Source organism: Dermacentor andersoni, chromosome 10 (assembly GCF_023375885.2).
Source record: "Dermacentor andersoni chromosome 10, qqDerAnde1_hic_scaffold, whole genome shotgun sequence".
NCBI lineage: Eukaryota > Metazoa > Arthropoda > Arachnida > Ixodida > Ixodidae > Dermacentor > Dermacentor andersoni.
Window position 1 is genome coordinate 67,573,117 of NC_092823.1, and position 12,446 is coordinate 67,585,562.

At 46.4% G+C, this 12,446-nt stretch overlaps 1 protein-coding gene, 1 long non-coding RNA gene and 1 pseudogene across 2 annotated transcripts in view; 2 read left to right on the forward strand and 1 right to left on the reverse strand.

The window, feature by feature from the left end:
* The window catches only part of LOC126543990 (uncharacterized), a 125,784-nt gene that overhangs the window by 14,357 nt on the left and 98,981 nt on the right, over positions 1-12,446 (reverse strand). Inside the window, exons 4-5 of the transcript XR_008608873.2 lie at positions 3,845-3,929; positions 3,103-3,191 (exon numbers count right to left, since the gene is read on the reverse strand). The gene's annotated coding sequence lies outside the window, so the exon portion shown is untranslated. The remainder of the gene's footprint in view (positions 1-3,102; positions 3,192-3,844; positions 3,930-12,446) is intronic.
* On the forward strand, positions 3,122-5,629 carry LOC126543466 (uncharacterized). Its single transcript, XR_008608876.1, has 3 exons — positions 3,122-3,202; positions 3,267-3,328; positions 5,484-5,629. It is a non-coding gene; the product is annotated as an uncharacterized lncRNA (long non-coding RNA).
* Positions 7,072-12,392, forward strand: LOC129380680 (casein kinase I-like; annotated as a pseudogene).

Here is a 12,446-nt window from a genome sequence, read left to right on the forward strand (position 1 = left end):
ATTATGTAAACATTTAGAGGAGTATTAGTAAGATTAGACAATGTAATAAGCTTTGTTTTTTTATGTTTATCTTCATATGCCATGTATCTCCATATTCCATGATATAATACGCGGAAACAAATGTGGAAAACGCTTCCTCTGGGTCGTTCAGTGAATTAATTTCAGATCAGTTTGTATTAGCAATAGCAGTTATGAAGCCGACTTTGTCCAGAACATCTATGTGAAGGTGGGCAAGGTCGTACGCCAGAATTGAAGCATAAAAGCAGGGGATAAGGGTATGTCAATGTGTAAAACTTTTGCCTCTGGTGGGGGAAGCATGCTTAGAATGAGAAATAACACGATCAATAAGTGTACCTGTGCCATCAGAGACTTCACGTGCGGGCACGTCAATTCAACAATCATATCCGTAGCTATGGAACCACCTAGTATAGTGAATGCAGATGGGTGATGTTTCATCGAGTAAATTAATATTTATATCACCCATTATAACAACATTCTTATTTTCTAGTGATACAGCATGTAAAATATGATCAAGATTCGTACAGCATTCATGGACTGGCGATGAAGGAGAACAGTAAATGCAGCCATATATAAAATTCCTGTTGTCCTGAGCAAGAAAGCAGTTACTGAATCCAATCGAAACAGATTAGCAATTAGCAATGGTTAAGGATAGGTCGTCTCTTCTTCGATAAGGTAGGTGGAGGAGGAGGAAAAAGAAAAGCAGAAGGCAAGGAGCAATATTCTTATTAATATTAATATTATTAAGCAATATTAGAACATATATGGCCGCACCACCGTGACTGCTCATTAATCTATTGCAGCATTCCGATTTATATTGAGGGAAGCAAAACAAATTTTTTCCGTCGTCAGATAACAAAATTTCGGTAATGACAATTAGTGAAAACGAACTAGCTCGTGATGTGAGGAAATTATCGATCGCGTTGAAGTGCTTACGAAGACTCCTCGCGTTAAAATGAATGATGGAATGAAACCCCCTAAAAACGTAATTAACTTGATGAGGTTTCAGTAGAGAAGCCATAATTATTATGTCAATTGGTTAAACAATGAGCTCTAGTCTGTTTCGGTTAGGTCAGATTCGTCTCGAATGCGCAGAACTTTGCTATTAACAGTCTTCCTAGTCTTGATTTGGCAGTTGTCCGTCCAAACGAACATCCAGTTCCTTCCTTTCATCAAAGTTATGGCTTTGGAAAAGAGGGCCTTTTTAGATGGGGTCAGATGCTTGTTTGCAAAAACGGGCGCATTAAATGAGCCAGAGAATACAATGTCACTAAGACAGAGTTTGGCTTTCGCGCTTTGCTCGCAAAATCAGCTTTCTTAGTTCTGGAACAGAATCGAGCAGTAATGTTTTTCTTGTCATTAGTTTCGGTTGGTACGCGATGAACAATGTCCAGATCTCTAAGCGATACGGGAAAGCCATGCTTCGTATATGAGAAAGGTGTGTTTTTTTCTGCGCATTGTCACAGTACTTTCTTCGTGCTTCACCACTGTAAGGGCGTGGTCTTGTTTCGTTAACTAAGTCAATTGCAAGTTAATCTTGACAAATTTGCGATCATCTAGGAGTAATTTGTCAATATGTTTTCTCTTTGTACAATTAAGACTCCGCACCAGTGTTGGCAAATCGTAGAAAATTACTCATATTTAGGGACACAGCAGAGGTATGTCACAAAAACGAAAATTCATTTTTTGGTAATTTAAACGCCGGAAACTTTTTTAATTTACGTCAAAGGTCTTGTTACATCCCTTTTTATGGCGCAGAGTACCAATAGTGGCAAATAATTCTTCTTGTTCCTAACCAATTGAATTCAGGCCAATGCAACATGTCATAACTATTTAACACAGACGCCGTTTGGCATAGTCTCATATGTCGAGCAAGTTATGCGTGACCAGCTTTTGTCGCGCTTGGTACAACTGACTGGAAGCTGCAAGGACAGGCTTTACTTATGGGGCGGCACGTAAGTAAGCTTACAATGTAATTTGGGGTGATAACGGAGCTGCTCAATGTAATTCTTAGAGTAAATTTCTGAATTCATTCTTTCTTAATTCTATATCAGATTTCTGTATCAAATAAGGCTACAAGCCAAACACGGGAGAACTAACTTTCCAGAACTAAGAGAATTTTAGGTGTTCAACAGTGCCCAAGCAAAGCCCGCTGTGAGCCCACAAAAACTGTATCAGATCAGACGTTCCTCGAGCGATCGCTGACGAAAAGTTCGTGTTAACCTCTTGTCTAACATATGTTAACATATGTCTGGAAATGCCAGCACACTTGGCATGCAACGATTCCTCTGTTACTAGTATAAGCTCTGGAAATATTGCAGCAAATATTCTCCATTTTGAATGAACACTCGTGCTATACTATAATTTTATAATCAAACCTTTGAATTGATATTTTGCAAACAAGAATGTATTCTCTTGATATGATTTGAGGTGCGAAATGGAATAGACAGTTTTCATGAGATTATTGTGGTTTAAAAATTCATGTCAGAGTAATGTTCACTTTTTAGCTGCGATGTGCGCAATTTTAGTCGCCGACATTCAATGCACGTGTTTAATGAGCCAAGGTTAATGCTACACAGTACATATCTTGCCATTTCAATTCCAGATCTGTATGAGGTTTTGACGTGCTGTCTCTCCGCATAACATGTTTTTCAAGCATCAGCAAGATAGAACTGTCGCTTTATTCAGGTACAAAAACATTCTGCATGTCAAATGACTCTGCACGGACGTACTTTTCTGCTGCGTGTTTCCATCTGGGACTATTAGCGTACCAGGTAATTATATGTCAGTTCTATTCCGAACCATTCATAAAGAGATTGCTAGATATTCTTTATACCTAGATTGCACTATACGGCTAGATGGTTTTCATGGAACGGTCTAGGGCTTGCCTTCATATCGTTTAGATTGAGTGCCTAGTTAAGAGACAGTACGGGGCATGGAAGGGAAAGAAAGATTTTTGGCATGCTGGCGCAGTTGAAGGCAATCTTATAGAATGAAATATGACAAAACAAGAGTGGATTTTTGTGAGGGTGAGAGCGAGAGAAAGAGCTCAATATTTTGTATAAAGCCTTCGCAGATGATCACCTGAATACATACGATCAGCATTTGCATATCGGGAAGCTTTCGTCCAGAAAGTCCACACCTTTCCTTGCGAAGACCCCCAACTCCACATCCTGCAAAAGTGGTGAGATTTTATCTGTGGTGACGTAGTTTTAGTCATATATTTTTACCCTTTCTAATTGTTACAGGTAGGCTGCAGCGCTCTTCAAAATGAAAGTGTTGACCATCCTCGCAGTTTTAGCATTAGCAGGTGAGTTTCCTGGACAAGAGACCCCAATTTTATGTGATAAGTTCAACAGTGAACTACTGAAACTTGTAAAACAATATTCTCATTTATTTGTGAGCGCACTCGATATATATATAGCCAGGATTAACTTTTTTTCTTTCTTGCATAGCTGCAAGGAATCCCTTGTTAAACCGCTGCTCCAACTTGCAAGCAATAATAGACCATAAATGGTGATATACTCAAGAGAACTAATGATTCTGGTTTCGTAAATGCAACAATGCATATACTGAAATTAGGCGTAGGAGAGCTATCACTTACACAATTGCATAATGTTACTCAATTTGAGTGCGTTGTAATTTTGCTTTGTTTTTTGTAAGAGAAAGAAATGTTATAATTCTTTTATGAGCACCGATCCGCGAGCGGCAAGTTGTACACTAATATTATCTGATCACAGAGTCAGATTTTCACCTTCGCTACGTGAATACTGTGCCAGACCTTGTTATAAAATATTATTATGATATTATTATATCAAATACGTACGTAAAGTATGTCCTTGTGAAACTCTTTTGAAAGTTGGTAGACAGCAGGGACCACGATTCCTTAAACTCATTCACCCGAGGCAGCCCTGAAAGGAACCAAAGGTGTACATATAGTTGCTGTCATTATTGAAGTGCTGCTGCCGTCAACGTCGACCTATTGTATAATACCGGCTTATGAGCCTAATAGTCGAAAAGGGTCACGTGAATCGCTCGTGTGAAACAAAGGCACAGGACATCACAGTGACAAGTTCACAGCAGTTCTTTATTTCGATGTCGGCCATGTGGCGCTGGCAAGCCTAAGTAAAATCCGGAGCCGATTTAGCTGCACAACTATGACACATTAAATATTTATTCTCATATAGATGTCAGAATGTTGCTTACTTGGACAAATGTTAAGAACACAAATATACTGACAGGAATATTAAAATTCTGTATACATCCCAACAAAAAAATCTGCTTGTGCTGTCTGATATGCGCGATGATATGCGCGTTGCGCGATGTCTGTTATCAGTGCTATTTTTACTCTTTATTGTTTGTGAAACCTGTTAAATAAACAGAATTTTATTTTTATTTACATCTTTTTTTTTTCTCTTTTTTTCCTTGTACAGTCAAAAGTCTTTAAACGATGATGTTTATTTTATGCTGTATAAAACAATTGATGTGAACCCTGCTGCAACTCTGTATGTTAACTTCAAGTGAGCCTTACGTAAACTTGTTACAGTATTGCTCACATGTTATAATTATGATTTCATATGCATATATGTGCTGTGAACGTCGGATGCTGCCAATGTAAGGGTCTTCAGGGACTCAGTCAAGCTGCCCAGAGCAGCTTTTAGCCCTGAAGACTACCCAGAATTTTCTGGTGAAATAAACTTTTGATTGATTGATTGATATAGGCTAGGTAGCTTCTTTTCCTTCGGGAACTGTTGCTCAGAACGTCACTTGTTTTGCATTTACTGACACTGTTTTGCATTTTACGAACACCTATCCAAATCAGAATGCAATGTGGAAATGACAACCAGTTTGCTCAGTACAATACTACGCTTTTTCTTGGTGAAAGTGAATTCTTGAGTTGGAATAACATGGAATAATTTGCTAAAGCACCTTTTCAAAAGATCAAAATGTGAATACTACATCACTGAGGCCCGTAAACAAATACTAAAAGGTACGTGAATACAATGCCTATACATATACAGATGGTGCGATCTTCAACAAAAATAGCGTTGTGAGGAAAAATGGACGTGTGTCCTTCTGCATCTTGTGTAACCGTGTTGTTTCCTCTTTGCATCTTAAAAACTCGTCGCAATATTAGCTCTTAATAACGGAGACGTAAGTCAGTTCTTATTTCTATTTGCGCCAATTTTCCTCACCTGACACGGCAAACAGTATTTATGATTAGGAGTAAAGACATCGCTTTGACAATAAAACGGCTACGCATGGCCTGAAAACATCACATTTATTTGATGATGCATTGCCTTGTGTTCATGCGTTTTTACGGCCTTACAACAACAATGAACAGCGTACGGAGCTTGGACCCGTTCTGTCGTGAAGGCACTTGAGGGCCAGGATTTCGCATTTAGGGCAGACCGTTCAGGACGAAAGATGGCTGTTCTCAATGAAACGTTACCACGTTTCTGCAGGTTATGCGGCTGCTTGCAAGGCTTCGGCCTGCAATAGCTACTGCAAGGAACGGGGCGCCAGCGGAGGATACTGCGATGGGGGCACCTGGTGCACGTGCAACTAGACAAGAAACACTGGGCGGGACATGATGGCAATATAAAGTTTCCGCCCCTGCAACTCTGTGCTCTGCGTTATTCGGGTGTGTTGTCTACGACAACACAAAGTGTATGGCCCGGAAAGACGTGCAACGGAGAAATAACGAAGGTAGTTTCGATACGTTTGCAACGAACACATCCCAGCGCTCTGCATTAGATGAAACGAACGTGCTCACTGTGAAGAGCAGAGATGTAATGGTTAAGATCGTACAGTTAGAGAGTCTTTATTGAAGCTTACTTTTAACGTCTAGCCATGAATATAGACTGGAATGTGATTTTTTCATGTTTACTTGGCAGTCCCAAACCGAGAAAAGCACTGAAAAATATTTTTAGATGTCCAGTTTAACTAGGGTTCGGGAGGCTTGCGTGCCGCTTACTATAAATAAAACCAGCATAAATTTACCAAATGAGGAAGCAGTAAAAGGCCGCGATAGACGTATTTGACGCGCTTTGTCTAATATTCTGCTTCTATGAAGCAATAGGCAATTTGGAATGTTTTCTTCTTCAGGGCACATGATTTATCGGGCTCCCGTTTGAAGTAGATCTGACTACGTCCTCTTCCTGAGATAACAACGTTTCTCCATTATAATAAAGTGGAATACGAAGAATTTGAGGAAACGACCATGACCGTCCGTGAAGAGGATGTGTAATACAGGCCAAATAGATTCGAGCCTCTTTCGTAAGAAAGAAAGGTACTTAAAAGTGGTAAAAGCCTATGAGGTCTGTTTCCCACTTCCACCGAATATTGTTGGCTATGATTACGTTGTCATTGTAGATTGCAGGATCAAATCCCGGCCGTCGCAGCCGTTTTTTCAAGGGGACGAAATGCAAAAATGTCATTGTCCCGTGCATTGGGGACATTAGATATTCCCTGGTCGTCAAAATTAATCCGTAGTCTCCCACTACGGCGTGCATCATAATCGGATCGTGGTTTTGGCACATGAAAACCCAGAATTCAGTTGAATTTATTGTCGGCACAAATGACGCGGCGTAATTGCTCTGTTACTAATGTCTGACAGCAGGCACCTAAGCGTCCAAAAGCGTGTTGTGCTTTCATTGCGTTTTATTACTTACAACGCGAACTTTGTTACTTACAGCGTGAATGTTATGGCATTAGCACTAGGAGGCCACTTTACGCACTTCCCTGGTGCTATTTATGTATGTTTGTACCTATATGGTAACAGTAACGAAGAAGAATCCTCGTTACGAATTAACTGCAGCAGCATGAAAACTAGTAAGAACGGTGCTTCGACAGTGGCCTAGCATCGTGCCGCAGGTCCCGAGCCAGCGAACGTCCCCGTCGAACCGCCGCGAAGAGTACAATATTATCAGCGTCGCCCAGTATGCTTCAAATATGGCGGCGTATTTTCGTTGAAAGAAATTGATAGAGTATCCCCCACCGTCACCAGTTTGTTCTCTCCGAGCAGGCTGCTGCCGATTTCTACCTCAAGAAATGGAACGTCGATTCAGTGAAAAGTACCGGCTTGGACAGGACATTCGCAGCGAATCCTTCGGGGATATTTATTTGGGGGAAAACATAACCACGGGGAAAGACGTGGACATCAAACTCTTGTGCATCAAAACGAAGCACCCGCAGCTGCACATCGAGTTCAAGTTCTACAAGATGATGCAGAGAGATGTCGGCATCCCCCTCATCAAGTGGTGCGGTTCCGATGGCGACTACAAGGTCATGGTGATGGAGCTGCCGGGCCCCTCGCTCGAGCACCTATCCAACGTCTGCAACCGCAAGTTCTCCCTCAGTATGGTGCTGCTGCTGGCGAACCAGCTGGTGTCGCGCGTTGAGTAGATCCATTCGAAGAAGCTAATCCACCACGACATCAAACCCGAAAACTTCCTCATCGGGCAGGGCAAGCAGGGCAACCTGGTGTACATCATCGACTTTGGGCTGCTTAAGAAGTGCCGGGGCTTGCGGGCGCACAACCACATTCCCTACCGGGAGAACAAGAACCTGACGGACACGGCGCGCTACACCTCGGTGAACACACATCTGTACATTGAACAGAGGCGCCGGAGCAACCAGCTGGAGCTGATGTACTTCAACCGGTGCAACCTTCCGTGTGTAAGGAAGATGACGAACGTGCGCACAGAGTCAGCAGCATCGGCAGCATCAAGCGCGCGGCAGAGGCTCGAGCTCGGGAACTGCTCGGTGCATCCTAGAACCGGCGGTCGCTACGAACCCCAATAAATCTCCTTTATAAGTGGTGGAGGTGCGGGGTAACGTTCCATTCTACCATCCTGGAACTCCGTTCTCAGACGCTACCCTCCGCCATGCCGGACGCCGACCAGCAGACTCTTCCATCGCCAGCCGCCCCTTGCGCTGGCACCGTTCGCCAGCGGGAGCCTCCTATCTTCAGCGGAACCGACGACAACGACGTTGAAGAGTGGCTGTCGTCCTACGAACGGGTGAGCGTTCACAACAAATGGAATGACTCGGACAAACTGGCTCACGTATCATTCTACCTCGCGGGCGTGGCCAGTCTCTGGTTCAGAAATTATGAGAAGGATATCCGAACGTGGTCGGCGTTCAAGACGTCGATTACGGAAGTATTTGACCGACCCGCCGTCAGGAAACTCCGAGCCGAGCAGCGTTTGCGTAAACGCGCACAGGACACGGGTGAGACAGTCACCAGCCATATAGAAGACGTGCTAGATTTGTGCAGGCGCGTGAACGCTGCCATGACGGAAGCAGAAAAGATCAAGCACGTCATGAAGGGAATCGATGATGACGCGTTCCAGATGCTTCTGGCCAAGGACCCGCGCACTGTTGGCGACGTCATTAGCTTGTGCCAGAGCTATGATGAATTACGTAAGCAGCGAGCTCTGCCAAGGCGACATCCCACACCAAATGTGGCGTCACTCTGCAGCCTTACTACCGGCCCAGAACAAGCCTCCCTGATAACCCAAATCAAGCACTTCGTCCGCGAAGAAGTCACACGACAGCTATCTCTGGTGTCCGTCACTCAGGAGTCTGCCAGCACTTTACCATCTCATCTCCGTAACGTGATCCATGAAGAGGTCGCAGAAGCGCTGCCGGCTGTTCACCAGCAGGATGTCGTGACTACACCAGTCACTGACGACGTCTCTGTCTGGATTGTCGCTACGAACGGCGAGTGCTCAAACCATTTGCCCTACCGCTGCTTGTACTGCCCGGTGACCATACAGGACGTTTTGTACATGATTGAGTTCATAGTTCTTTCATCGTGCTACCACGCCGTTATTCTAGGATGGGATTTTCTCTCACGCCACAATGCCATCATCAATTGCGCTCGGGCTGAGATTGAACTTTTCCTCCTTGGTGACCTGGCCTCCGTCGATGCTCATCCTGCCGCTAAAATTCTCGTGAAAGAAGACACCTGTATTCCCTCGTGCTCTTCAGCATTCGTACCAGTCTCCTGTAGTACCATATCCGACGGGACGGTCTTCTTCATGCCCTCTCATCACTTTGTTACCAGAAAAGCGCTTCCTTTGCCCTTAGCAGCTCTTGACCTTGCCGCCGGTGTCAGCACGATGCCCATTTACAATCATATTTCGTCGCCGCTATGACTGCTCCGCCGCGAATGCCTTGGTTACGTCGAGTCGGTCGATTCAACACGAATTATCTCCGGCCTCCGACGAAGTGCCTTCTACTACCGTCCATGAACTGAGTGCCCTCTCCGTACCCGACTCAACATAGACTGGTGTGTTCAGCCCATTCATCGCCGAAGATCTGACGCACTCGCAGCGATCTCAACTTCTTGCAGTCCTTCAGCACTTCCGCCGTTCATTCGACGTTGCGCAAACATCTCTTGGCCGTGCATCGACGGTCGAGCATTACATCGACACTGGCTCTCACTCACCGCTGCGACAAAGACCATATCGCGTGTCCGCTACAGAACGTCGCGTCATTGCAGACCAGGTCGATGACATGCTCCGTCGAAGCGTCATTCAACCTTCCCAAAGCCCATGGGCCTCTTCCGTGGTCCTCGCCACAAAAAAGGACGGTTCCATCCGCTTCTGTGTTGATTTTCGACGGTTGAACAAGATCACGCTGAAGGACGTCTACCTATTACCACGCATCGATGGTGCTCTGGATTGTTTGCAGGGAGCCGAGTTCTTTTCTTCGCTGGATTTGCGGTCAGGCTACTGGCAGGTTCCGATGGCAGAGGCCGATCGCCCTAAAACTGCCTTTGTTACACCAGACGGCTTGTATGAATTCACCATCATGCCTTTTGGACTTTGCAATGCACCTGCTACGTTCGAAAGAATGATGGATAATGTTCTGCGTGGCCTCAAATGGAAAATCTGTCTTTGCTATCTTGACGACATTGTGGTGTTCGCCCCTGATTTCGCAGCGCACCTGCTCCGCCTCCAGCACGTACTCACTTGCTTGACCAACGCCGGGTTGCAACTTAACCTGAAGAAGTGTCGATTTGCTGTTCGTCAGCTCACAATTTTAGGCCATGTCGTGTCAAAGGAGGGCATTCGCCCGGATCCCGAGAAGCTACGTGCTGTTACTGCGTTCCCAAAACCTACCACTATGAAAGAGCTACGCAGTTTTATCGGCCTCTGCTCTTGCTTCCGGCGATTCGTTCGAAACTTTGCGTCAATTATATCGCCTCTCACGCAGCTCCTTGGTGGCGCTAGAGATCTCTCATCGTGGTCTCCAGCGTGTGACGCCGCCTTCACAACCTTGCGCCGTCTTCTCACGACGCCACCCATCCTTCGCCGTTTTGACCCTCAAGCGCCAACCGAAATCCATACCGATGCAAGCGGTGTAGGCCTTGGCGCTGTGTTGGCACAGCGTCAAGCTGGCCACACAGAATACGTCGTCGCATACGCGAGTCGCACGTTAACCAAGGCGGAGACCGATTACAGCGTTACAGAAAACGAGTGTTTGGCCATTGTGTGGGCGCTTGGCAAGTTTTGCCCATATTTATACGGCCGATCGTTTGAGGTAGTGACTGACCACCACGCACTATGTTGGCTGTCGACGCTCAAAGATCCATCGGGCCGCCTTGCCCGCTGGGCATTGCGAATCCAAGAATATGACATCCGCGTGGTCTACCGTTCCGGGCGAAAGCACTCCGATGCTGACGCGCTATACCGATCGCCGCTTCCCCCCGAAGGCCAGTGACGACTCCGCCTGCGAGTGTACATTATCCACTCTGGGCGTTGACACTATCGCTGCTGCACATCGTAATGATCCCTGGACTGCATCTCTGCTAGACCTTCTCTCGGATGCGTCGAAAGTTCCGGAGTCACGTACGCTTCGGCGCCAAGCTCCTCATTTTGCGATTCGCGACCAGCTACTATATCGACGCAACTATGCCCCAGAGGGACGCATGGTTACTCGTCATTCCGAGAACCTTGCGATCAGAGCTCTGCTTTTCGTTCCACGTCGACCCTCAGTGTGGCCACGCGGGAGCCTTCAAGACCTACGAAAGACTTCGACACCACTATTACTGGCGCGGAATGTACAGTTTCGTTCGAAAGTTCGTCCGCTCTTGTCATGAGTGCCAACGCCGCAAAGCGCCACCGCTAAACTCCGCCGGTGAACTCCAGCCTTTACAATGCCCATCGCGACCCTTTGACCGCGTGGGCATAGATCTCTATGGGCCACTTCCGTTGACTCCTACCGGCAACAGGTGGATAATCGTTGCGGTAGACCACTAAACCCGTTATGCGGAGACTGCTGCTCTACCAAATACTACAGCGCAGGAGGTCACCAATTTCATACTTAGTCGTTTTCTCCTTCGTCATGGAGGTCCACGTGAACTTTTAAGCGACAGAGGCCGCGCCTTCTTATCTGAAGTCATCGAACGACTGCCTGCTGAATGCGCCATTGTTCATCGTAAATGCACTGCTTATCACCCACAGACTAACGGCACCACGGAACGCTTTAACCGAACTCTTGGTGACATGCTCGCCATATATGTCTCACCTGATCACTCTAATTGGGACCAAGTTCTTCCGTTTGTCACCTACGCCTACAACACTACGACTCAGGCCACTGCCGGATTCTCACCCTTTTACCTTCTTTACGGCCGTCATCCTTCGCACACAATTGACAGCAATCTGCCCTACCGGCCGGACCCATCTGAATGCCTGCCGATCTCGGAAGCCGCCAGACACGCCGAGGAATGTCACCAGTTGGCCCGCCGATTCACCTCGGACGACCACAACCGTCAAAAAGCCGTTCACGATGCCCAGAACTCGACTCCCACTTTTCTCCCGGGCGCACTCGTTTGGTTGTTAGTGCCACACCGCACGCCTGGGCTCGCTTCAAAACTCCTTCCGAAGTACGACGGGCCATACCGCGTTCTCGAGAGAACATCACCCGTCAATTACCTGGTTGAGCCGCTAACGCCGCCGTCCGACATGCGACGTCGTAACCGCGAAGTCATTCACGTTCAGCGTTTCAAGCCGTATCACCCTTCTACCGTCCTTCCAGAAAACTAAGTCGCCAGGATGGCTCCTTTATTTCCGCGGGGCCATTGTAAGGAAGATGACGAACGTGCGCACAGAGTCAGCAGCATCGGCAGCATCAAGCGCGCAGCAGAGGCTCGAGCTCGGGAACTGCTCGGTGCATCCTAGGACCGGCACTCGCTACGAACCCCAATAAATCTCCTTTATACGTGGTAGGGACTGCGATCGCTCGCCAAGCGGCAGAAGTATGTGTGCATCAGCAAGAAAAAGATGAAAACGCCCATCTAGGAACTCCGTCGCCGCTTCCCCTCGTAGTTTTCCACCTACCTAAACTGCTGCCGGTCGTAGCGCTTAGACTAGAAGCCCGACTAGTCATATTTTCAGCGTTCCTCGTTACAGTTA